The following is a 25,194-nucleotide window of genomic DNA, read 5'->3' as shown; positions in this document are numbered from 1 at the left end:
GGAGAGCCTTCAGCCTGGCACATAGACCTTGGATTCACCTCACAGACTGAAGACTGTATGAAATTGTGCATGTTTATATCCTTTAGTTGCCTATGCCAAATCAATTGTATTTGTTTCTCTAAACTGTTTTTATTAGTTATAATGTCTTCAAAGTTTGTAGTCATATAGAAAGGGGCAGGATGTAAAAAGTAGTAGACTTAAGTCCCAATTCAACCATGGGACTTTTGCTTCTCTTTATCAATTTGAGAATTATTTATATTGCTTTTGTTCTCTGGTACCATCAGAGGATTCAGCTGTGCTTACCAAAGGCAGGCAGTCCAGCTTGCAGGCCATGCAGCTGGTTTGCATATGCTCTAGCTTTTCTCTCTTCTATTTTGAGTATTTTCTCCAACATAAGATTAAACAAGTCATTTCTACCAAGGGTTAGGACCTACCTCAGTGAATTTAAGCACCTACCTCACAGCAGTTCATATTAGGTTGTGTCCTGTCTCTGTTCAGGTGTAATAGGGGCTGCTTTCCTGTTCAGGGATGATTGCTTGCACTGCTCTTTGTTCTGTTGTGTTTTTATGACCATGGCTGGTTGTTCATAGCCAGCTAAGGAAGCAGTGAGGCAGAGCAGAAATGAAATTGTGAGCTGAAGCTTGACATCATAGCCTCCATCAGAAAAGGTTAAAAAAACCAGATGCCTATGATGCCTGTGAAGACTTCTTTAACAACCCAGGGTTGTTTTTTAAAGTGGTATTGTTTAGGTTTTCTGGTATGTATTCTTTAATCAATAAATTAATTCTTTATTTTCAATGGATTGCTGTCACTTTATTTTTTTTAATTTTATTTTGAAATAAATTCAAACTTACAGGAACAGTTGCAAAAACAATACAAAACCCATACACAGAAATCCAGCATACCCCGACCCCCCTCTCCTGATACCCCGATCCACCAACTTTAACATCCTGTCACACTACCATTTCTTTCTTTCCCTCCCTCCTTCCCTCCCTCCCTATCTATCAGCCATCATCTACTGCTCTGTCTTCTGCACATATGAGAGCAAGCTGCCCGTATCTTTGAACAAACAATGTAATTCACATATACCTTTCCCATGTAGAAGAACATTCTTTTATGCAATCCCATTAAATGCAGCTAAGAGATTCAAGAAATTCAACATTGATACAAAGCTTACATTCTATATTTCCTTTTTTTTTCTTATGTCCCATCTGTGTCCCTTTGAGCCTCCTGTTCTCGATCCTCAGATCCCATCCAGGATCATCCTTGGTGTTTTTTAATTGTTTTCTATTTAGACTGTCTTTTTTTTTCAATTGTGGAAACATATATACAGCCTAAATCTTCCCATTCCAACCCTTCCCTAGCATTCCATTAGTAGGATTAATCACATTTAGAATGTTGTAATGCTATCACCTTCCCACTATCCATTACTAGAAATTTCCCTTCACCCCAAACAGAAACCCTACACTCATTTCTTAACTCCCCATTTCCCTTTACCCCACTTCTCGTAACCCATACTCTACTTTTAATCTCTATGGTTATATATGCTTTGATACTTTCTTTGTGTTTACCGTGGGGCTTAAATTTAACCTCTTAAATCTATAACAATCTTGTTTTTCTTTGATACCAACTTAACTTCAATGACACATAAACTATGTTCCTAAACTGCTCCATTCCCCGACCTTTATGTAGTTCTCATCAAAATCACTTATTTAACATTGAGTTCAAAATCACTGATTTGTCATTACAGTTTATGTATTTTATATCCTGTAGGAAGTAAATAGTGGAGTTACAAATCAAAAATACAGTAATATTGGTATTTATATTTACCTTGTGATCTTTACTGGAAATCTTTATTTCTTCATGTGGTTTCAGTCAATTGGTTAGTGTGTCTTCCTTTCAGCCTGCTCAGTTTCCTTTAGCATTCTCATAGGACTGATTACTGGTGATGAAGTCCCTCAGCTTTTGATTATCTGGGAATGTTTTCATCTCCCCCTCATTTTTACCCTCCAGGTGTTTGTGAATTTTCTAAGTCTCTGATGGTTATTGACTTCTATCTGTATTCCATTGTGGTCAGAGAATGTGCTTTGAACAAATTCATTTTTTTTAATTAATTAAGGCTTGTTTTATGTCCCAGCCTATGGTCTATTCTGGAGAAAGATCCGCAATCACTAGAGAGGAATGTGTGTCCTGGTGATTTGGGATGTAATGTTCTATCTATGTCTGTTAAATTTCTCTATATCTCTCTCTCCTTTCTTTGTTTCTCTGTCTGTAGGGCTCCCTTGAGTATCTCCAGTAGGGCAGGTCTCTTGTTAGCAAATTCTCTCAGCATTTCTTTGTCTGTGAAAAATTTAAGCTCTCCCTCAAATTTGAAGGAGAGCTTTGCTGGATAAAGTATTCTTGGCTGGAAATTCCTCTCACTCAGAATTTTAAATATATCGTGCCACTGCCTTCTTGCCTCCATGGTGGCTGCTGAGTAGTCACTACTTAGTCTTATGCTGTTTCCTTTGTATGTGGTGAATTGCTTTTCTCTTGCTGCTTTCAAAACTTGCTCCTTCTCTTCTGTATTTGACAGTCTGATCAGAATATGTCTTGGAGTGTGTTTATTTGGATTTCTTCTATTTGGAGTTCGCTGAGCATTTATGCTTTGTGTATTTATATTGCATAGAAGGTTTGGGAAGTTTTCCCCAACAATTTCTTTGAATACTCTTTCTAAACCTTTACCCTTCTCTTCCCCTTCTGGGAGACCAATGAGTCTTGAATTTGGACGTTTTATTTTATCTATTGTATCCCTGAGATCCATTTCCATTTTTTCAATTTTTTTCTCCATTCTTTCTTTTGTCCTTTCATTTTCCATTTTGTGGGCCTCAAGGACACTGAGTCGTTGTTCAACTTCCTCTAATCTTGTATTATGAGTATCCAGAGTATTTTTAATTTGGCCAACAATTTCTTTTATTTCCATAAGATCTTCTTTTTTTTATTTACTCTTGCAATTTCTTCTTTATGCTCTTCTAGGGTCTTCTTCATATCCTTTATATCCTGTGCCATGCCCTTCTTCATATCCTTTATATCCTGTGCCATGCCCTTCTTCATGTCCTTCATATCCTGTGCCATGATCGTGTTGTTTGTCTTTAGTTCTTTGATTAATTGCTCCAAGTACTGTCTCTCCTCTGATCTTTCGATTTGGGTGTTTGGGTTTGGGTTATCCATATCATCTGGTTTTATCATATGCTTTAAGATTTTCTGTTGTTTTTGGCCTCTTGGCATTTGCTTTGCTTGATAGGGTTCTTTAAGGATATAAAAAATACCTATCTCTAATTTGTCAGATCTACAGCTTGGTGGCATACACTTTCTCTAACTAACCAGCAGATGGCATCCACGAGTCACCTATTCCCCTCAAGTCAGTTCTACCCAACTTTGTCTTTGTGGTGTGTGGGAATCTGATTCTTGTGGGGTTCAATTGGTGCACTAAGTTTGGGTGTGTTGTTGGTGCTGTCCGCCCTGAATGTGGGACATGTGTCTGGGTGGTTAGGGAGGCAGGACAGCTTTAATAGTCAAACTTCCCACGTGTTCCTGGAGATTTAAGGCTGTTGCAAGAGTCTAAGCTTTCATTTCAGTCTTGCCACAGATCGTCTGTGCTGCTGACCCACAAGTCCTTGGTATTGGCGTAGGATCTGTGGGATTTCTGAGCATGCCCCCCTTCTCAGCTGTGCTCTTCCAAGACCTCTGCTGAAGGAAGGTTGTGCCATGTCACAAGAGTGCGCCAGCCCTCCAGGGAAGCCCTGGGCCGCCGGGCCTTGCAGGGACGTTCCCAGCCTGCTTTAAAGATGGTTGAATGGGGTGTGTTAATTTCCCCCTTTCCACACAGTCCACTTTCCCAGCTCTGGGACAATTAGCTGTGGGTGCACTAAAGGCCACTGTCCATGCTGATATTGTGGCATGTGCACGGTGCTGCAGGAATCACTCCCTGTCACACTGGGACCCTTGGCCCAGCTCTGGGCTATAGCTCCAGCCTGGGCAGGAGCATCTCCAGCCCACCAGGGAGATAGCTGCAAGGGGTGCGGTTTCTTTCTCCTTTTAGCTCCCTTCTAGCCCAGGGACAATCAGCAGCAGGCTCTCCTCCATGCCAGACACTAAGACATTGGCCCAGCCCATTCCTGCCATGCTTCACTGCATGGTTCTCACCTTCGTAACCACAGCTGCTCCCAGTTGTTTTTTTTTTTAACTAGTCCATCTCCAAATGCCAACCCATTGTTTCCCCACACTGCAGCGCATCCACCAGACTTTCAGCTGGCTCGCTCACTCGTTTCAGAATGCAGACTCCCAGTTTCATCAAATGCATGGTCCCTGTAGATTTAGCAGACCTTGTCTGGCTGGTGCATAGCTGGAACTGGTGTTCTGGGTCACTCTCTGGCCTTTATCTAGTATTTTTCATGGAGGTGTTTTTTTTTTTTTGCCCCATCTCATCTAGCCATCTCCCCTGCTGTCACTTTAATAAACCATCCCCATGAAGAGAGCATTCATTTCCAAAAGACCACTTGTGAGATAAGCTATAAACTATACAATTAAGAAACGACAGTAAGGCGTTGTCAGTATGGGGGCATCCTTCTAAAGAGTTCTTAAGATAACTCCTCATGAACTAAGCAAATAATCTCATATTAACCACACAGTATTGGGATTTGGAGAGAGAGGGTCTAGAGAAGCAATAAAAATGGGAGCTCCAGTATTTGGCTTGAAGTATCATGTTGTAGTAGAATGAATATAAGGTTGGAATCCCAGCTCTGCCACTTACCTTGGGCAAATTCCTACACATTTTAGAGTCTCTATTTCCTCATCTGTAAATCAAGGATGGTAATGCGTACCATTAAGAGGCATCTGAGCATTTTCTGAAAGTAACCCAGCTAGATCCAGGTCTGGTCTCAGCTGATAAAGTACTGCTCTAGGGAATGTGCTCCCAAGTTATCTGATTCACTTTTAGTGTTCCTATTCCAAATCAAAGTCAATAAGCCAAGGGCAGAGAAGAAGAAGTCAATATGTATGGACAGGGCCCATAGAGGTGGTATGAAGACAGGAAATGCTGGGGAAAATGCAGAGCAACAAGTAGGGAGATAGTCATGTTAAGGGCAAATAAAATGAAGCCAAGGTTAAGAGAGAAGTCAGGTGGCAGCTTGAAAACTAAGGTGATATTAAAAAAAGATTTATTTCAGAAACCCAGAACTGATACGATGAAAATAAGGAGAATAAGGATGGCAAAAAGGAAATGAGTGTCAGTGGCAGAAGGTTGGGGAAAAGGCCTTTCCAGATACAAGTAGGCTGGGAAGTGGAGCAGAAACGGATTTTTCAGAAGTACCATAGTATATTAGTTTCCTAGGGCTGCCATAACAAAATACCACAAACTGGGTGGCTTAAAACAACAAAAATTTATTCTCTCACAGTTCTGGAGACTGAAAGTCCAAAATCAAGGTGTCGGCAGGGCCACACTCCCTCTGAAGGTTTTAGGGAAGAATCCTTCCTTGTTTGTTCCTAGTTTTTGATGGCCCCAGGCATTCCTTGGCTTGTGGCTGCATAAGTCCAATCTCTGCCTCTGACTTCACATGGTCATTCTTCTCCCAGTGTGTCTTTGTCTTCATGTGGCATCCTCCTCTCTCTGTGTGTGTCTATAGCATCTTTTTTTTTTATAAGGACACCAGATATATTGGATTAGGGCCTATCCTAATCCCATATGACCTCATCTTAACTTGATTACATCTGAAAAGACCCTATTTCCAAATAAGGTCACATACATGGGTACCAGGTGTTAGGACAACAACACATCTTTTGGGAGGGCACGATTCAACCCGTAACACCTGGGAACATGGCTGGAGAGACTGAGGCTAGTGAGGGTGGCACATATGCCCCAGGTGACATCCAGGAGTGAGAGAGGTAGAAGAGCTTTAGTCCAATCCCTGTCTGATACTGCAGCCCAAGAGCAGAGAAGTCAACAGGACAGGGCAAGGGGAAACTAGCTCATCTGCAAAGCCCTTCTATTCCCTCTGCTACTATTTCTCATTGTAACCCAGGTAACCACTTTATCACTGCCTTCTAGTCACCTAAGGCTTATTGCTACTGTGTCTCCCCACCCTACCCCCTACACACACACACACTGACACCTCATGAAGTTTTTCTTTGCTAGAGCTTGGTAGTTTTCAGCCTTCTGCATATTATAGACCTGCACTGTCCAATATGGTATCCACTAGCTGCATGTGGCTAGCCTGAATTGAGATATGTCAAAAGCATAAAATACACAACAAATTTCTGTAGGGGAACTGCTCTGTGCCAGCACCCTAACAACCTTGCAGACCGTGTAGGCAAGGCTTAACCACAGGCTGACCCGGGTGTTGGCAAAATGGCCTGTGATATTTTCAGAATATGGGATGATAGTCCTGTGAGTGGCTCCAACAAAACCGTTTCTCACTAACCCTTCTATCTTGTGAGAGGCTACTACAAAGCAGTTTCTCATCTGCCTCCCTCATTCTGGTAAGGCATAGGACTTTCTGCCTACCCCCCACCCCCACCCCCAACCTCCATAGGTTACAGCTGCAGGCCATGAAACTGCTTATCAGCAGTGTGGAATCGACTACTCAGCAACAGGGAACTGCACTACCCACGCAGCATGTCGTCTGGAGCCTTTTGTTGTTTCACAGTTGTCCTGTGGGATGAGAGATGCAGGAAGCTGATACTGTTTCTGATCTTGCTTTTGCTGTCTATATAAGTAATAAACTGTCTAAATCTACCTGGGTCTCTCATTTCTTTAGCAGCTGAACCTGTCACCCTTCTTGACAATTTCAGACTTAGTACAAAAAGAAAAGAATATACAATATCTCATTAATAATTGTTTTATATTGATTATATGCTGAAATGATAATATTTTGGGTCAGTTAAAATACATTATTAAAATTAATTCCATCTGCTTATTTTTTACTTTTTAAAATATGGCTCCTGGAAAATTTTAAATTATATATGTGGCTTACATTATATTTCTATTGGACAGTGTTGTTATAGATTTGTGAGAGAAAAATATTGGTGGTGGGGAAGAGGGACTGACAGGTTTTATGTAGCCAAAAGTGGCATTATAAAATATGTCCCCATCAATTCATAAGGACATTTAATCACCAAATATATATATATATATATATAGCCATATTCTCAGAATAAAACATAAACCTTTAAACTGAATAAATGTCACTTTATGGAAAAACTCAGTGTGTTGTCCTGATTTTTCTCATATTCCTTCAGGCTGGTGAAAAATTCCTCAGATTGATGAGGATGGTATTTAGGAACCATGGTGATACAGCTCTCATGCCAGGAGGTGATAATTAGCTTATTTGTTTAGGGCCTTGAGAGGCAACCAATCCATGTACCAGTGGCAGATGGGGCCAGTGTGGATGCCTTTTTGTCCCATAACTGTTGGCCTAGGTTTTACACTGCTCCTATCGCCTCTTGGCCCACCCTCTCTTCCCACCCCCAAATGATGGGAGAATGTGGAATGTCAGAGTCAAGAGTATAACCAGAGGAACCAAAGTAAACAAATACAAATTTATTTTTTTCAAGGCAGAAGTGGAAAAGCACCACAATGAGTGGCAATAAAAGTTAACTGATTTACCCCACCCCTTCACCCCAAAGTCTTCCAGACTTTCATGTCACCCTTCACACCTCTCCCAAATCCCTTCCCTTACTCCCATCCTTGTGACCAGTCCTGGCAGCCAGCAAGCAGCCTAACAGCCTTATTGCTCTGGGGACAGTAAGGACATTTAGCAGGTACCCTCCCTAATGGGGCAACTGTGGGAGGAAACGGAGGGTGCGAGCTGGGCCCTGTCCTTGGTGTTAAAAGAGTAAGAAGCAGCTGAAGTATCTTTTTGTTCCCAGGGACGGATTTTGGCAAGGAGGCCCAGATACAGAGCTGTCCAGCGGAGGAGCTGAGTCTCCCGCAGCCCCAGGGCAAAGCCCCCAGTTTTTTTCTTAGGAATGTTTCTCTTAAGGAAGTTACTTTTTTGGTTATCCGTCACCCATGCCAACGGAAATCTGATGGATTCTTAATCTAAAATTGTCCCAGAGACCATGGCATTGCCACTGACAATGCAAATTCAAGGAATACTCTAGCCTGAAGCTTTATAGAGAGTCCAAACTCCAAGCACACACCCCAGCCAGACAGGACGTCCTTAAAATGAATCCAGGGTGGGGGAGCATCTCCCAGGTTTGGTTTCTGCCTGGCCTTATAAGGTTTCTTATTGCTGTGGCCTGCCAACCCAGTTGGTTGGGAAATATTTCCAAACTTTGGGCCTTGAAGTAAATGGGCACTTAAAAGCCTTGATTCCAGCTTTTTCATTCTAAAGGGAAGAGCACGTGACTCCCTGGGTAGGACCATCCCTAGCGAACCATCCCACAATCTGATGTCCTCTAGCCAGTCAGCATTCCCTAGCAATTTCCAAGCCAACCTGAATCCACTCTGCTCTAGCTGAGAGCAGATGCACCCTCATAGTGGCTTTTTGGCCTCTATCAGATTCTGTCAAGAATAAAACATCTGTTGGTCCTAACTGTTCACTGATACTATTTGCCAACAACCCCACCAAATGCTCACATTCCTTATCACTGATGCTAATCTCACAAGTCAGGTTTTCCTTAGGCTATCCACCCAGCAACCCCCTTCAACACCCTTCCAGTACAGGGCAATAAACTGCATAGCACCACAGACAATACCTTTAGGAGACCTGATACACAACAGATGCCTAACAACATACAACACATTTCAGTAAATCCAACCCTAATTTGGACTCACAGTGCCCAAGGACCCATTTACATCACTGTGGGCAAACTGCCCACACGCGCTGCAGTGACTGTCACTGGACCCTTGAACAATAGACTCATCTCAGGCATTAAGGTAAACACAGGACCACAAATTGTCAGTGACCCCCCATTAGTGAAAATTCCACCTCCTGACTTTATGACCTACTACTTCAGTCCACCTACAGCACAAATCCTACATAATAAGATCTACATCTTTTCTCCCAGGCCTGGCCCACTGCAGTTGCCACAGGCCCTCAGTAGCCCAAGATCTCTGAGAGGGAAGTGTGGGTTATGAAAAGGATTTTCTAGGACTTTCCTGGCAAGGGATTGTTCCATAACATCTGTCCCTCTAAGGATTACGTAGGCACATGCCTCAAATTTCCTGAGCCCTCTGCCCTACAGCAAATTTCTTCTATCTTGTTCCTGCCCTGCCGACCATATAGGCCACCACAAATATACCCCTACCGTGAGTGATGCCCAGGCTTTGCCTACCACCTGCTCACCATGCATCCAGATACCCAGTTCTCCTACCACAAGCCCTCAAGAACACTAAGGCAGATGCTATAGTATGAGTTCTGAAATGCTTGACCTGTTGCTTAGTGCCCCTGGCAATTCTAGGAGGAGGCAATCCTGAGCTTTTGGACCCAAGGCTACCATATCTATCCTGCAGCAGATAAGTCTAGGTCCCCAGCAGTTGTACTCATTGGCTTGATTATAATACAACACCCCAAACATCTCAAACCCTCCTGACTTTGGTAGCAACTACTGCTTTCTTTAAGACCCTGAGCCAGATCTTAGAAACTGGATGGATACAGAGGATATCTTCTGTGTATTAGCCTGGCAAAGGCCTATTTTTTCCTTTTTTTCTGCATGCAGTGGGCAGAGATTTGATTTGGTCTATCTTGGTCCCTGAACCACTGTTTAGAGGAGCCTAAGAAAAGACATCCAAGACCCGGGTCTCAAGGGAACAAGATTTGGAAAGAGTGAAGAGAACAGAGGGGCTCTTCCTGCTAGGTTCCTCTGTGGCCACAGGCTTCTGTTGCTTTGGTCTTGAGGACAGCCCACTCCAAACATCATGGAGAGAGTCATCCTAGAGGAACAGTCCTGGATGAAGTTCCCCAGGATGCATCTACCTGTCCAACCAGAGGTTGGGCTAACAAAGAGCAAGGCAGAACATTAATACTTCAAGAGGTATTAGAATTTAATGAGTGAATGCGCATAGGAGAGTACTGATGTATAGTAGATATGTAGAATAGATGTGTAAATCTATGTATATAAACCTAGGAAAATTAAGTCAATTGCAGGGCTTTAGGTTATAAAGCTCCTCTTGATAGAAAGCTGCCTAAAAGTGGACTCTGACTATGTTCAAGTTTCCTACCCACCCACCACCATCCCCATCTACTCTGAACATGGATAAAGGGATTATGGTATATATTGCTGAGGAAGAGTTAGTCCAGTTTGAGGATGGGTTCACCTTCCAGAGTTAGAAAAAACAGTTTTATGCAAAGGAAGGCCTTGTTGTTGTTTGAGTATCTCATGAAAGTGGCTAGCTTCCTGATTTGTGGCCAGTGGCCCCTAGGAAGGGAGTGCTACTCAGGGTTGCATCTACCTTTGGTTAAGCTGGGTGCTATCAGCCACCTCACCTGATTCAGCCTAAGAGAAAGAAGGGCCATAGCCCATAAGGGTGTTGGGAAGTCATACTCCTGCAGGCTAGAGGATGGCTTCACTGTCCTCACTCAAAGGGAGCAAGGCACCCTTGTTGTGCAAGCTGCCAGTCCTCCCCGAGGTCTGTGAGGGCAGACTCAGAAGAGCAAAGGGCAGTTTCAGCTGGGTTCCCAGAGCAACTCTAGCTGGTCTCTCAGAATGCTGGGGCCTTCAGGAAAGAGGAAGATGGGGGGGGGGTGGAATTAGGCCCGTAAATATTTCATTAACATTTCCAAATTTAAGGTGGAAGTAGGAGCCAGAAGGTCTGCCAGGGATTGAGTCAGAAGGAACTGAAGATATTAGAGGAGGAAACAACATTTAGGTTGGCTAGAGACATGCCTTGGGGCTGAAGTAATATGATACACACTGCTCAGACTTTTGGGGGGCACTTTAGGGGAAGGCCTTGGAGATACCCTCCCACCCCCCCTCCTGGAGTTGGGCCAGGAAGTAGGGTTAGATGCTGGAACCCTGGGGGTGGAGGTGAGGGCTTTTCCATCTCCATAATTCCATGGAGAAGGGAAGGGGGTTATTGGGCACTGTTTAGCTCTGCAAGACTCCCCATCTGAATGACCTCCAAGTGCCATACGCCTGGGCTGCAACAGAAGTGTTACTTAGGGGACAGGTCTCAAACTTGGATTAAAGAGTACATTGCTAGAGACAGAGGAATCATATCTCCCCCTTCTTCAGCCCCCACACACCCACCTCACAAATCGCCAGATTCCTGATGCTGCCTGGAGCCCAAATAACTCTGAGTGAGGAATGTAGGACCAGTGGGAACTGGAAAAGTTAGGTGAAGACCAAGGGAAGGCTTTGACTCTGATCCATAAGAGGGCAACAGATTATTACATGGGGATCTGGACCCATTAAGAGGCCAGCAGAGTGTTTGCAGTCACATCAGAGCTTCACACACTGGGAAAGGCATGGCGGAGTTCTCCATGATGTCTTCCAAGCACAGGCTGACATCCTGTCTCTTTGGCCCCACATCATCTGAGTTGAAAAAGGGGAGAGATTAGGGAAGAGAACTAGAGATCCTCTTATCAGATTAGGGAACTCAGGTAGGACAGTGCCAGATGAAGGACAAAACCCACAACATGAACATGTGTGTCTTCCCAGCACAATGCCTGGCACATAGGAAGTGCTCAATAAAAGTTTGTAGAATAAACAAATGAATCAATCCATCAATAAACCAGTCAAATCATGACCCTAGGCTGGAAGCTATGAGGAGAAACCAGGCCCAACCCTAGAAGAATCCTGGGAAAGAAATCTGGGTCAGTACAAAGCCATGGAGGAAGGGGCTGGGAGGGGCCAGGGGAGCTCACCTTCAGCCTCAGTGTCTGGAGTAGTCTGTTCCTTCTCCTGGGGGTGACTGCCTTCTGACTGTTGTGGAGAGGAAGCCAGGGATAAGCCTGCAGAGTCATTGTTGCCATCTGATTCTGTGGGTGGCTAGCAAGAGATATATAGCATTACTTAAGTGGCTTTGCATTTCTGATTATATTTTGACAGATTCCTGAGGTTAGAAGGGAACTTAAAGATTCATGCCCATCCCTTTGAATTTAAGACACTTTGGTAGTGCCCCAAAGAGTGGTTTCGCCTTTTGGAAAACTTTTTCGACTATTCTATTACTGATTACCTACCCTGTGCCCTCAACATGTGTCAAAGGCTTTCACTTCTTTTAAGGATGACATCACACCTAAAGGTCTCTTGCTGTCATCCAAGCTATAATTAGGATACGTAGAACCCAATTCTTTCTGAAAATGTATAGTTGCACACTCGCTCCTCAGTTCATGATAAAATAGCATATTTTAGAAATCCCTGGAAATTCATTTACAGGCCATCCCTTGGAGGATCTGGGGAAGAGGCAGGGGTGTGGCATTACCTTTTATATAACAATAGATAGCATTTTTAAGTGTTTACTATATTACAGACATCATGTTAAATGTTTTAAACATCACCTCATTTTATCCTCACCACAATTGTATGAGGTTGGTACTATTTTTATCCCTGTTTTACAAATGAAGATACTGGGGCTTAGTGAGGTTAAGAAACTTGCCCAACATCTCACAGCCACAAAGTGGCAGAGTCAGATTCAAACCCAGGGCTATCTGACTCGACTGTACTACATTATATACACTCCCTCTCAAAGAAGAAAGAAGCAAAAAATAACATGAGATTCCTTTACAGCAAAATCTTTGTTTTTCCAAGCATGTCCAAATCTGCTCAGCAGACACCATACCAGCAAAACCAACCTGTTCTGAATGATTCTGTGAAGTCTGCTCTTTCTGTACTGGTTTCACATGGGTAGTAGATAAGTGAGGCCTCTGAAGTCCTCCCTCTGACCCAGGCTGCACAGTAGCTTGAGGGTAACAGACAAGTGTGGCATGGAGGAGAAGGTGGAAGAGAATTGGTCAAACTATGTGACCCTATCAGCCCCTTCCTTCCCCACACCATCCCCAACTGCCAGCCCAGTCCTCCTCAGGGAGTCACCTAATTGCCACTGCCAAGTTGCTCTTTCTTTCCTCCTCTTTCCTGCCCACCCCACTCCCTTCCCCTGTACTCAATGGCTGCCCTGGATTTTTTTCCTGTCTTCAGTCACACCTGCAGGAGCAGCTCCCTTAAGCACTGCAGCTGAGACTCTGGTTGCTTGTTGTGGTCTTCAAGGATCTGCATGCGTGTTTCCAGGCAGCTCTTGTGCTGCCGAAGGATTCTGGCCTCCGCCAGAAGCTCCTCATTGCAGTGGTCCTGTGCTACCTTGACAGAGCCTTCAGTTAGGGCTGGTGCCTCAGCAGCCTCCTAATGCTGCCACCTCAGGAGCCTCAGTTCTCCCTGGAGAATCCTGCCAAGGATAAAGAAGCCAAGACGTATGGTCTAACAGGGCATTGACTGTCCAGGTCCTAGATGTCCCTGTGTACTTAGGCCAGTTACCTGGACAAGGTGAAGGGGTTGGTCTGGGGCAGCCTGGATGCATGCCTAGTGTGAGCAATCTCTCTTCTCCCCCATCCCCACTCCCAACCCAGCTGTGTTCTTGCTTGAATGGCTATATCCACCTCTTCTCCAGCGCATGTATCATTTACTCTGCCATCCTTACACCTCAGAGAGAGAGAGAGAGCTGACATTTCACACAACAAATATCTCATGGCTTTGATGTGCTGCTTTGGGGATTAATTCTGACCTTAAAATCAGGCAGAAACATGGCCTGCAAATAAATGAGGTATTAGGGTCAGTGATTCACTGATTACATTTTTAGATTTCTAGATTCCAGGGGAATACATAACATACACAAGAGATCACGGGTCTTGCCTCTTCTCTCCACGGCCCTCCTCTTTGAACACCCATGCTGGGTCATCAAGGTTACAGATTCCAAAGAGGTGACCTACTTTTGGGGTCATCATTTTTTTTATACTTTATTTATCAAAAAATTAAAAAAAAATACAATTCAAACAAAACAACACAAATGAATAAGAAAAACAAATAACCTAAAATAACTACATCACTTCCAACATGTTCCTACCATACCCCAAGAAAATTAACAAACCATAGTCATCCCTGAGCATTCCCATATCATTAAGATTACTCTCCATAACTGTCACCTTTTTTTTGCAATAGAACAGAATCACTTTCTGCCCAATGTATTCCAGCGCCTGCCCATTGCTGCTCTAATGCAGCGCTTTCCAAACTTTCTGTAGTAGGTGAAAATCCAGTGTTGTTGTTTTTTCTTTTTTCAGTACACTGTGGACCAATACGTGGCTCTAATGCACATGTCTGATACAGAGCTCATGTCACCTGTGACACCACCACCCAAACTGATCTATATCTTGTTCAATGAGACATGTCCACTGATTATGTGCTTGGATGTCATGGGAATGTCAAATTGCTATAAAATTTTCTCAGAGCTTACTCTCCATTTCTGTATTTATCTTGTCCTGGATCAGTAACAAACAGTTCACAGACTGGCCCTGGTCTGCACACCACATTTTGAGTAGCTACTGTTCTAAAGACTTGCTAATCCAAGTGTGGTCTGCAGATCAGCGGTTTGGGCATCTCCTGGGAGCTGGCTAGAAACCCAGAAACTCAGGCACCATATGAGACCTATGAATCAGACTGCATTTTACTGAGCAACCCAAGTAATTTGTATGCACACTAACATTCAAGAAGCACTGTTCTAAGGGATACTATGGATCCTACTTCATACCCTCAAGTGGCTTGGACTGTCCTGGAGACCCTGCTGCCACCCCTATTTCATGGAGATTAACACCACCTTTGTGAGCTTCTTCACCTTCCCTACTCCCTATGCCTGTCATTCTCCTTTTCCTTTACTACTTTCACTAAGTGACAACCTTTTCCAATTCCAACACTGAAAGTTCTTTGAGGGCAGGGGCATGTCATACTCTTTTCTGTATTCCCTGTAGTGGTTTGCATCTAGTGGGTACTTGGATATACTTTGGTTGAATTAAAAGGATTCAATGAATTACTATAATAGCTATCATTTATTGAACATTTACTAGAGCCAGGCACTGGGCTGACACATTATGTGCCCAATCTCATTTGTTCTTCACAAACAACCATAAGAGGCAGATACTATTATCATTACCCTCATTTTACAGATGAAGAAATGGAGTATCACAGAATATAACTTGTTCAAGATCACATAGTTAGATGTGGAAGCCCAGGATTTAAATTCCAGCAGTCTGACTCTAGAACCCATACAAATCTGTGTCATTGCCACACCCACCGGTTCTCATCTTCTAGGTGGGCCAGGATCTTCTCTAGCTCCCCCTTGCTTTCTGTGGCCATGCCATATGGAGCCTGCTGTCTGAAGGCTGGCTCCCTGTCTGTGATGGGGCTGGAGTGCCGTAGAAGGTACTGGTCTTCATCTCTACATGGATATGGGGAGAGAAAAGGAGGTGGTCAGGCACTGAACAGAGAAACAACTCTCAGCTCCCAGCTCAGGAAGGCCTCAGGAAATGCATGGTGGAAGGATTCATTTCTAAGTCACATAGAGATGGAAAGGCCATATATTCGGGCTTAAGAGGGAAGAAAGTGGTCAAAGGTGGTACAGGTCATAGTGGGAGCTATTGGGAGAGAGTGTTTTCAGATACTGGGGTTTCTGGGTTCTACTTATGGCTCACTGGTAAACAATGAGCAAAACACTTCCCTTTATATGCTGTTCCCCTTCCCTGCCCCTCTTCACTTCTTTACCACTAGCCCCCCACCCCCACCCCCGAAGGACCATTGCCTGCCTGAGATCCACTGGGGCCAGATTGATCCATGTAGCCAACTACTCCTAAGCCCTCTGAGTAGCACAGGGACCTCCCTATAGATGATGGGTTCCTTTTCTGGGCTACAGAATCATGGAGTGTCTCCAGCCATACTTCACTGAAGACACTGATGTCTTCCCAGGGATAGCGTGGTACTAGATGGGACTCTGGAATCTTGAGCGTAACATAATGGCTCAGCTCTGCAACTTTAAATGAGGACATATTCATCTTCCCTCAAAGTTTGGCAAAGAAGAATGGGATCTTGCAACAGGAAGGGATCTGAGCAGACAGCAGGGATATAGTACAACATTCATTCCCAGCTCAGTTGATAGAGGACAGACTGCTTCTCTTACTAAACACTGCAAAGAAAGAAGCCCTACTTCCTTAGGGAGTCAAGGGCCCTAACCATCACACCTCCTTTTCCCTTGAAGATATACCCTTCCCGAACAGTGGCAAAAGGATCCCAAGAAAAGCTATTCTTGAAGAAATAAGCATCTGTGGAGACTCACATGCTGTCATCTGGGGACAGGCTGTCATTAAAAAAGGAGCAATTTTGACTTTCCATTTCAGCAAGCCTGGAAAGAAAAAGCAGGAACAGGAGGGAAAATAGGGTGTGGGGTCTGCTTTCATCTCAATGACTCTAATCCCCTAATAGGATCATCAGCTTTGAGGGCTTCCCCAACCATTCCTAAGGTTAGGGCTTACTGGCTGCCACATGCTCCACTGTGCACATCCCCCTGACCATGACTCCATTCTCCTCACCCCAACTGAAAATTCTGTCCCCCTTGGACTCCCTACAATCCTCTCCAAACCTCGTGATACCTGCTGGCAAAATGCTCAATGCGGGAATGTGTGTCAGCATGTGGTAACATCGGGGAAGAAGCTGGCCTAGAAGAAAGCAGCATAGACTCAGAGGACCAAAGACTGGGCAGCTGGTGAGCCAGTTTCCTGACCCGCCCACCCCACCCCACCCCACGCCACCCCCGCATCACCACCACCACCTTAAGGAGATGTACAAAAGCTGATGGAAACAGGACACAGAGACTGTATTCTGATGTATTTCTCAGCCTAGATACCTGGTTAGGCCCAAGATGAACTGTCATATCATTAGGCAGTTCTGCCCTGAAACACTCCCTTAGCCCACTTGGGACCCAGCCCCTTCACAGCACATACCCAGGCTCAGTGAGGCTGCCCTGCTCAGCCACCGTTACTCATGTCTCACTGTAGTCAGCTTCCAGCACAGACTGCACAGGCAGATAACCTCACTGAGGGTGTTTGCTGAAATAATGCTTTGAGCGGAATTCGTTCTTAAAGGTTGTGGCAAAATCCCTCATATTCTCACTGGATTTGGTCTGGGGGGATGGGGGAGACAGGGCAGCAGGACTCACCCTAAAGGCTTCCAGATATGACAGGAAGGTGTGGCTGCTCCCCTAGCACAGGGCACGTGACAGGTAATCCACTCTTACTCATGCCTACCATACCCTGCTCCTAGGAAAAGGTCTAGAAAGATTACATGCCAGACTGTGAACTCTAGTTGCCCCTGGGAAGTTAGACTGGAGGGGTGGGGGCCAGGGTGAGGAGAGAGGAACACTTTAGTTTTATAATTTAGACACCTCTATATGATTTGAAACTTTTGCAAATGAGCATATGTTTAATTCTTTCTTTGTATCTTTTATATAAATGTCAAGGATGTAGGGGGTGATCAGGAGGTAGGGAATTGTGATCAATCTACTATCTCAAGCCAGTTTTCCATGTTTGGCTTTTATAATGTTTTCTTTCAAATGATAAAGGAAAAATAAAGGGAAAGATACTTCCTTCCACTGAGCCACACATGTTTCTGTGCCAACAGAATCTGGAAAAGAGATGATAGTTTGAAAAGATGGATTATGCAGAAACAGTGGAAAGATGGCAATGTAGCGTAGGAGAGAGAAAGGTGGGGTAGCCGGGGATATGCTTGGGGCCTTGGGAGAATCTGTGGGGCAGAAAGGGATACAGAAGTTTAAGGAACAGAGTCAGCTCAGACAACTAAGCATAGAGCTGTGGGTCTTGAACACAGAAAAGGAGAAATTCCATGGTTAGAATTGAGGGATGTTGACAGATCTGGGTTCAACTGGCTCTGAGGGAAATGACTTACAAGTGACATTTGGGAGCACTTATGTAGAACATACCTTTTTTTTCAAGGGACTGAGTATTTAATCTGAGCACAAACTTTGGTATTGACTAGAAGGAGTGGAAACAGTGACAAAGAATCAGATAAAGACAGGGAGACCCAGTACATGAGCAATGGAGGAAGCTGGCCAGGAAAGACCAAAGTGTGCAAGGGAAGGCATGGAAGGCTAGTCACTTGGAACTGCCTTACATTCTCTCTATTTTTGCCTGAGACTTTTCTCTGCAGTAAAATAGTGAGTGCCCTTTAAAGGGATGAGAGTGTCCTGGGCTGCTATGGTCAACTGTGGCCCCAGTGAGGGTGCAGCTCTGCTTCCCCCAGTGAGGGAAGAACAGAGAAGCTTGAACTCCCTAATCCCATGAATCATCAGGACTGTTTTGAGAAGGCTCCCTCAAAGGACAGCAGAATAATTAGCCAATGATTGGCAAAGTGGGTTAAGGGCTTAGTACCTGAGAGCTTCCTACCCCTCCCACCCAGCCCAAAGACTCCATACCAGGATGTAATACTCCATGATGGGGTAGTGCAGCTTGTTGCCTTTGCTGGTCCTGCCTGTCAAGAAGCAGGTTTGCCAGATGTCCACATTAAATTGTTTCAGACTCCAGTACCTTGAGGAGATGAGAAGTGGTAGGAAACAGAATTCCCCCCATTCCTCCATCATTCAAATATACACAAATGTTGGAAAGGGGGTGAGGCATTGGGTCATAAACTGTTCAACCTATTATACATAGCAGTGACTGAGTCCTCAATAGATGAATAGCTTTATTTCAAGAACTATCAGTTTCCATGAAACCACAAGTTCTGATACCCGGAAGTACGGGAATAGCACTACCTCACCACCTTTTTAAGAAAATGGGCAGGGGGAGGAGAACAGAGATAAAGATATCATTAGACTAAATGGTTTTGTGTACTAGGATGGACCCCAAAGGGTCCTGTCTCACAAGTATCACCTCCTACCTTGGGGAAGTTACACATCCAATATGAAGGCAACTTATTTTACCTACCCTGGGCAAGTTGACTAAAAGTTATTTCCAAAGGTTATTTATAACAATAACTCTATTATTACAGAACATAGGATAACCTTTCAGATCCAGTTCCAAAGCCAGGCTGAGCTGCCCAGAGCTAACAACATTGAATAGTGAAATGCTTAGACTTATGGGAATGAGAGGGTCCAATATCTAATCCTGGATCTATCACTAACCAGCTGTGTGAACTTGGGCAAGCCACAGTCCACCTCTGTGCCTCATTTGCTCATCTTACAAAAATCAGGGTGGTTATAAGGAGAGCATGCTTCAAAAAGTTAAAAAGTTGTGCTTTTAAAGATGAAAGTCAAATTTCTTTGTGGGGAAAGGAGAGCAGTGTAAGCAGGGAAGCATCAAATGTTTTGTAAAATAATGTTTTATTTCTTAAGCTTGGTGGTGGGTACACATGGTAGTGTACTGGAGCCAGCTCATACCAGCTCACAAGAGCCAATTGTTAAATTTTCAGAGATGTTACAAGCCAGGTGTCAAACACAGCCATGATTTAAAAATTAAATTGTATAAACTTATGATTAAATCATATTAAAAACAAAGGTAATACATACTCAAAACTCATCACTTCCTAGTTATTTGGTTATTATCGGAGGTTACTTATGTCTATTATAACTGCTTGGTGGAAATACCATCAATGATTTGCTACTGTGCATCTCTTCCCAGCTCTGTTCAGTGACCTTATGTTGGTAGCTTGACATCAACCATGGTGGGAGTATTCATATCACATAAATTAGCAAACACTACAAATCACCTTCCCTTTTCTTTTTCTGGAGAGTCCATTGTTAAAGATTTGCTGACACACCAAGGTACATTTCTATATGTTTTCATAAGTCTAGTATACTTCATAACACAATTAAAGCAAAATAAAATATTTCATAATTGCCAAATTTTAAAGTTAAACATGCTGCAAATAGAAAGGTCTACAATATATAATAATGTATATTAAATCAGCTGTAATTGCATAGTAATTATGTAATATAGTTTTTTGCAATATATAATTTGTATGTAAGATGGAATATATTTATCATTACTATCATTCCAGCAGGTATTGTTTCCCCTACCTGAAGCCTTTGATGGGGCACTGCCTACAGATCGAGCATTTGGTCTAATGCTTCACTTGTTCAGCAATGGTGACCTGATACAGAACTGGCTTCCCAGTGCTCTAGGGAAACAAGAAGCCCAATGGTAATGACTGAGGCCCAAAGTGTCTTGTCCCTAGAATGTCAGCCCTCAGAGGAGCAAGGGAACCAGCAAGGCCTTATTGGCCTAGTCTCCAGAGGATCCCACTTTCTGCCTTGTCCCAGTTGAGGTGGCATCCTCCCAAACAGGATTCTAAAAGACCAGAGGACTCTCTGCCCTGTTGTCCCATCCCAACAAACTCCCTTACATATGAGTATTTTAGATCAAATGCTTAGCTCTAAGTCCTCCCTCCCACTCTCCTTCCTCTTTTTCCTCCCTCCCTCCTTCCCTTGTTTCATACTCACAAAATGGAAGCAACTATGGACACTGGGCTCCACATTGCTGCCCCCAAAGGCTGCCACTTCCCCCAGCTGACAGGGCACCTGAATGGCCTCATGAAGCAGGACACCAAGGTGGCGTTGGTCACACTGGCTGCCTGAGTTGGCTACTTGGCTGAAGAGGTCTGCTGGCCCCACCATAAGTAATAGCCAACCCAAATGCGGGAATGGCCAGACAATGGTGCATGGAAAGAGCAGAAAAGGGAGAGAAAGAATGCATAGACTTAGCAAATGACATTTGGAACTGGAATATCTAGAGGTCATCCCTGACCTTCTATAAGCTCAAGAGTTCTACGAAGAGCATTTCTCTGCATTCAGGTTAAAAAGTGAGACAGACACAAAGAGAGAGCCTCAGGAAGAGAAGGAGAGAGAGGGGAAAATATAGGGAGAAATGGAGAGAGAGAGAGCAAGAGAGAGAGAGCTGTGTGTGAGAGCAGTGCCAGACACAGATATGACACTTCTGAGAAAACAGAATCCTTATGAAATAGGATGAGGAGGTGTGGGATTCAGGGGTGCCTGAATGTGAGTCATAGTTAGTCTGCCATATCCCCTCCTGTTCCTATAGCTCATGTAGTGTGATACTGCAGTCACCTTTCAATTATCCACATAAATGGAAGGAAACACTGGCATGGATAATCCCCAAAGAGGAGATGATTCAAAGGGTATGATCATCTAAAAATTATCTATAAGTGATCTAAGTGACTGTGGACTATTCTATGGTACTTACATTTGAATATGGGCTGTATCTGCTGTTCTGAAAACTCCCCCAACCCACCCCCAACCCTTACTTAGAAAACCTGCCTCCAGAGGCTATTGCCTGTCTGCTTCATACATCACCAAAGCTTAGAAAATACACAGAAGTAGAAGGCAGAGCGCCTGGGTTTTAGTTCTGCATCCATTAGTCAATAGCTTGTAGAAACTTGGGTAAGTCATGAACCTCTTTATATTGCGGTTTCCTTACTTGTAAATTGAGGATAAATAATCACTGTCATCTCAAAGGAATGGTGGGAGAAATAAATGATATCTTAGCTATGAACATGTTTTGAAAAGTTGCCTTCCCTGTAAAGTTTTCCCCGACCACTGTCCTCTCTCTTCTCTGATCTTATATTGCACATATCCTTTGCCATTTCAACTATTCTAATTTAATAATGCTTTCTGAGTACTTCTGCCTCTTCCTCTGGACTGGAAACCACTTGAGGCAGGGGCTATGTCTAATTTAACCTAGTATTTGCCACATTTAGCAAGTGGTCAACACACATTATGCACTCAACAACTAATGAAGATGGAGAAAAGTACAAAATGCTATACAAAAGTTGGAGGATGATGAGGAAAGCAAACGAGAGATGTTAAAAACTGCATAATTACATACAGTCCACCTCCCAGATAATGGAGATTATTGCACCCTGACCATGTATTCATAAGGGAAGTCTCCAGTAGAATGTGTGATATGGCTTCAGTTTCGGTCTGAGATAGGGCCAAGCTTGGCCAGGGAGAAGTAAAACTAGAAAGTCAGGGCCCTAGGTATCCCAGGAAGCCAACTCAGATCCTGACTAAGCACTTACATAAGATCAGAAGAAACCAAACCCCCTGCAGTGGCACTGGGAATAACAGGCTTTAGGCTTACCTTGGCCTTTGGCTGCTGTGGGTTGTTTTCAATAGCTTTGACCAGGAAGCATGGCAAAGTAGCCCAAGTAGCCCTCAGCTGGATCATAGGACCTACCTTCTGCTTATCTCACACCCTTCTACCTCCCTGCTGCACTCCCCCTCCAACTCAACTCCACTTCAGACTTTGGAATTTTATTCACACTGAAGTTTTTCCTTTACTTCTGTGCCACACAGGCATGCAATGCCATTTTTAAAGGACAATGCCCGCATCTTTCCACTGCGACCACTAGGTTTAAAAAAAGAGACTGAGAGCATGAATATACTTAAAATGTTAACATTTTGGCAGTCTTTTTCCTCACAGAGTTGATCACAGCAGGGCTCTGTGCCAACCATGCCCCATGTTGAGCTGCATCCAGGTCCACCATGAAAGCCAACCTCTCCCACCATGCCCACTCCAGGATGTCTCATTGAATTTCATCCTGGAGGCTGACAAGGATGAAAGACCTTACCTTTCAAAAACATTAAGGAGCCAGTTGAGGCTCATGTCCACACAGAGTGGCACATTGACTAGGATGCCTCTTTCCTCCTCCAGATGTTCATGTAAGGCAGTCAGGCAGTGAATAACCTCTACCACGTCCATCACATGCTCACTGGCCTGCAGATCATGCTCGTTGAAGATCTCCAGTGCTATGGTTAAAGTTACCAGGTCCACTGGGAAAGAAAGGAGAGAGGGAAAAACATAGGCGAAAGTAGAATTCCAGGGGTTAGACAAGGAGATAGGGCCATCAGTGTCACCAAATTGACTCAATCTCCAGACCAACCATTTGCAAGTAGGATACAATCTTTTTCCTTACCAAGACCCTCACCCCAGGGAGGCAGAAGGCAGATAAAGTCCCCACAGATTATCCCAAGATATTTCTATACCATATATGGTGGGATGTGACTCAACTCACCTCTTATGTGGTCTTAACATAGGAATCCCATGTTAACTTTATGTGTCCTTACACGTTTCAGCTGCAGATACGTTTGTCCTTGAACCCTGTTCTGAGAACCCAGACACTGGCTATGAAGGCTCAGATATAGCTGGGTTAATGTGATATACCTCAGGAGGACTTTTTAATTACCTCTGATGTTAAAATCAGCCCAGCCAGACTTGCCCGGGCCAGGAATCTTGAATAGGCAGTGTCCATGAGAAAGGCCAGAACCCACATTATATGTGTAAGCATCTTGTCCCCTAGCCACTGGCATTTGCTTCAACAATTCTGCTGTCCCTACATCCAATAACCCCAAGATAGCAACAAAACACAAGCCCCTGGTGACTCCAAACCATGGGCTGGGATACTTCCTGCTGCATGGAGGTGGCCTGATTATCCATATTAGGCAGAGAAAAGGGGACAAGATTAATGCACATAAGTCAGTAATGTTTCTATATGCTAGAAATGAACAAACTGAAGAGACACTCAAGAAAAAGATACCATTTTCAATAGCAACTAAAAAAATCAAGTACCTAGGAATAAACTTAACCAAAGATGTAAAAGACCTATACAAAGAAAACTACATAACTCTACTAAAAGAAATAGAAGGGGACCTTAAAAGATGGAAAAATATTCCATGTTCATGGATAGGAAGGCTAAATGTCATTAAGATGTCAATTCTACCCAAACTCATCTACAGATTCAATGCAATCCCAATCAAAATTCCAACAACCTACTTTGCAGACTTGGAAAAGCTAGTTATCAAATTTATTTGGAAAGGGAAGATGCCTCGAATTGCTAAAGACACTTTAAAAAAGAAAAACGAAGTGGGAGGACTTACACTCCCTGACTTTGAAGCTTATTATAAAGCCACAGTTGCCAAAACAGCATGGTACTGGCACAAAGATAGACATATAGATCAATGGAATCGAATTGAGAATTCAGAGATAGACCCTCAGATCTATGGCCGACTGATCTTTGATAAGGCCCCCAAAGTCACCGAACTGAGCCATAATGGTCTTTTCAACAAATGGGGCTGGGAGAGTTGGATATCCATATCCAAAAGAATGAAAGAGGACCCCTACCTCACCCCCTACACAAAAATTAACTCAAAATGGACCAAAGATCTCAATATAAAAGAAAGTACCATTAAACTCCTAGAAGATAATGTAGGAAAACATCTTCAAGACCTTGTATTAGGAGGCCACTTCCTAGACTTTACACCCAAAGCACAAGCAACAAAAGAGAAAATAGATAAATGGGAACTCCTCAAGCTTAGAAGTTTCTGCACCTCAAAGGAATTTCTCAAAAAGGTAAAGAGGCAGCCAACTCAATGGGAAAAAATTTTTGGAAACCATGTATCTGACAAAAGACTGATATCTTGCATATACAAAGAAATCCTACAACTCAATGACAATAGTACAGACAGCCCAATTATAAAATGGGCAAAAGATATGAAAAGACAGTTCTCTGAAGAGGAAATACAAATGGCCAAGAAACACATGAAAAAATGTTCAGCTTCACTAGCTATTAGAGAGATGCAAATTAAGACCACAATGAGATACCATCTAACACCGGTTAGAATGGCTGCCATTAAACAAACAGGAAACTACAAATGCTGGAGGGGGTGTGGAGAAATTGGAACTCTTATTCATTGTTGGTGGGACTGTATAATGGTTCAGCCACTCTGGAAGTCAGTCTGGCAGTTCCTTAGAAAACTAGAGATAGAGCTACCATTCGATCCAGCGATTGCACTTCTCGGGATATACCCGGAAGATCGGAAAGCAGTGACACGAACAGATATCTGCACGCCAATGTTCATAGCAGCATTATTCACAATTGCCAAGAGATGGAAACAACCCAAATGTCCATCAACAGATGAGTGGATAAATAAAATGTGGTATATACACACGATGGAATACTACGCGGCAGTAAGAAGGAACGATCTGGTGAAACATATGACAACATGGATGAACCTTGAAGACATAATGCTGAGCGAAATAAGCCAGGCACAAAAAGAGAAATATTATATGCTACCACTAATGTGAACTTTGAAAAATGTAAAACAAATGGTTTATAATGTAGAATGTAGGGGAACTAGCAGTAGAGAGCAATTAA

At 43.6% G+C, this 25,194-nt stretch overlaps 1 pseudogene; it reads right to left on the bottom strand.

The window, feature by feature from the left end:
- Positions 1 to 10,988: 10,988 nt before the first annotated feature.
- Positions 10,989 to 25,194, bottom strand: part of LOC119524104 — a 28,260-nt pseudogene continuing 14,054 nt past the window's right edge.

Source organism: Choloepus didactylus, chromosome Y (genome assembly GCF_015220235.1).
Source record: "Choloepus didactylus isolate mChoDid1 chromosome Y, mChoDid1.pri, whole genome shotgun sequence".
In the NCBI taxonomy this organism is placed as follows: domain Eukaryota; kingdom Metazoa; phylum Chordata; class Mammalia; order Pilosa; family Megalonychidae; genus Choloepus; species Choloepus didactylus.
This window is presented reverse-complemented; position numbering and strand designations above follow the sequence as displayed.